The following is a 2492-nucleotide window of genomic DNA, read 5'->3' as shown; positions in this document are numbered from 1 at the left end:
AGTTTACTCGGTCGGTAATGCAGTTTACTCGGTCGGTAATATAGATTGCTCGGTCGGTAATATAGATTGCTCGGTCGGTAATGCAGTTTACTCGGTCGGTAATGTGGAGTGCTCGGTCGGTAATGCAGATTACTCGGGCGGTAATGTGAATTGCTCGGTCGGCAATGTGGAGTGCTCGGTCGGTAATGTGGATTGCAACTTTCCTGGATCGCCGCGCTTCTGATTATCGTCTCTGAATATCGTTGTGGCCTCTGGAGACTGTAAAACGTCTGCAAAAAGATGGAGGATTTTGTTACCTTGTAATATATTCATTTGGTCGGTTACAATAGTCCAAAGCTGTAACTCGAAGTTTGATATTTCTCGTATTCATTGCAACCTGTAGAGCCGCGTCAGAATATTCATCTTTCGATCGCTCGAAATTATAGTTTCTATCGAAACAGTTGTTAAATTTATGCCAAGATTTATGCATCACGCAATCCCTTGGTAATAAAATGGCAGAAGCAGCGGATAGTGACATTGAAATATACATTGGAGTTTAAATAGTAAACTAGTGGAGCTGGAGGAGTATATAATTTATTTATTGTATACGTTTAGAATAGACGCGTAGAGACTTGTTGATTGGATTCTAGAATTGGAGTGGGAATATTTAGATAGTGACATTAAAATATACATTGGAATTTATTAAATACTATTTAAGTAGTAAACTAGTGGAGTAGTTTCCTAGTTTGAAAGGATTAGGTGGGTGTTGAGGCCATCGCTATTCCCTGGCATCGTGGGTTCTCTCGAACGGGCTAAACTTTGCCCGGTGATTATTAGTGGTGACGGATGCTGACAACGACACCTTGTTAACAAAGGTAAAGATCGCCAACGAGTTAAGATCGAGGGATCGAGGTTTCCTCCGAGGTTCCTGTGTTCTCTCTGGGAATCTCTGCAAGCCCTTGCATTTCCGGCTGTTCCCTCCGATACCCTCCTCTTTCTCTTCGATACAAAATTAACTTCTTTGCCGCTAAAACAATTTTTATTGCTCTACCGTAACAATTATTTAGACTTTAGCCTACACCTTCCTCAAAGAAGATACCTCAAACGGCTGAAAGTACAAAATTAATGCAAATAGATCTATTATAGAAAATTTAGAAAGCAATTGGCTGGATGTAAAAATGTGCGGTAGTTGCGTACCACGAGGTACGAGAGGTTTCCACGTTTCCAGAACCACCCCTACCACCGAGGGACACAAATCATGCGAATCGTCACGCATTAAGAGCGTATTACAGTGATTGGAAAGTGATAACCGTAATAAGCATGGAGGAGAATACCGGGTGTATGCTGGCCGAGGAGGCGTCGACCGATCAGAGAATCAGCTTTAAATCGCCGATAATTTCTTTCTCCGTCCTCGTCTGCCGGCTAGAGGTACGTGCCCCGGCTATCGAGCGCCAGGTACCGGGTGATCGGCTCGTAAAATTTTGTGACATCCAAATTATCCAAATACGGACTGTGGGCTCGTCATCTTAACGAACCCTAGCCGCGATTAAACGACACGAGACTAACTAGATTGAACAATTACAGGGTGTGGAGGACGGCAGCTAAACGACCCGTCTAGAGGAGGTCTTGGATTGATCCGGAAAAGATAGACTCCTGGACAGTGAGATATCATGGATCGTGAGTATTCAATGTATTTTATGATATTCGAGAAGCTTTAAGCGATCAGCTGTGGGAGACACTTGTTAAATTCTGCTAGTTTTCAGATCAGGACCTGAGATCTCTCCTATCCTTTCAAGAGTCGACCGTCCAGAGGCAAGGAAACGCAGTTCCCAGGTGGCCGAGATCTATCCTTAGGATCCATCTATCCTAGGTAAAAAGAAGAGTCGGGAGGCTCGTTTAAACAATTATTTCTGGAATTACTCGAACGATCAGCGGCTTGAACCTAAACGATAGCTTCTATCCTCTTACGGACGCGAATGAAAATTTTGCCTGGTTAGGGGATAACGTCGAGGCTGTTGCAACTTCCGCGTGGAGCGATACAAATCACCGGAATTGTCGCACATTACGGGCGTATTACAGTGATTCGTTGGGAGATAGGCTTAATAACGAGGCAACAAAGTACATGTGTATAGGGGCCAGCCGGGGAGGCGTCGAGCGAGGCAGAAAATCATCTTTAAACCGCCGATAATTCCTTCGTTCGTCCTTTCTCTCACCCCCTCCCGGGGGAACGTGGGAGGGCGGAAGGGGGGAAAGAAAGGTGCCGTAAGTATATCGCAGGCACGAGGGTCACGAGCGGCTCGTTCTCGGGCCCCGGCCACGGTGTGATCTTATTATACCGCGAACCGATGATGACCGTGTTTAGGTGTTGGCTTGCCAGATTTAAGAATACACCGGGGCCCCTTCAGCGTCGACGATTATGGTAACGAGGCCTCTTTAGTCACGTTGACGTACACCTTATTCGCGCGCTCGCGTTCGCAGCCGTGCTATCTCCTGCAACACGCTTTTGCACGGCC

The sequence above is a fragment of the Hylaeus volcanicus genome, chromosome 7, assembly GCF_026283585.1.
Source record: "Hylaeus volcanicus isolate JK05 chromosome 7, UHH_iyHylVolc1.0_haploid, whole genome shotgun sequence".
In the NCBI taxonomy this organism is placed as follows: Eukaryota; Metazoa; Arthropoda; class Insecta; order Hymenoptera; family Colletidae; genus Hylaeus; species Hylaeus volcanicus.
Note: the sequence above shows the minus strand (reverse complement) of the source record.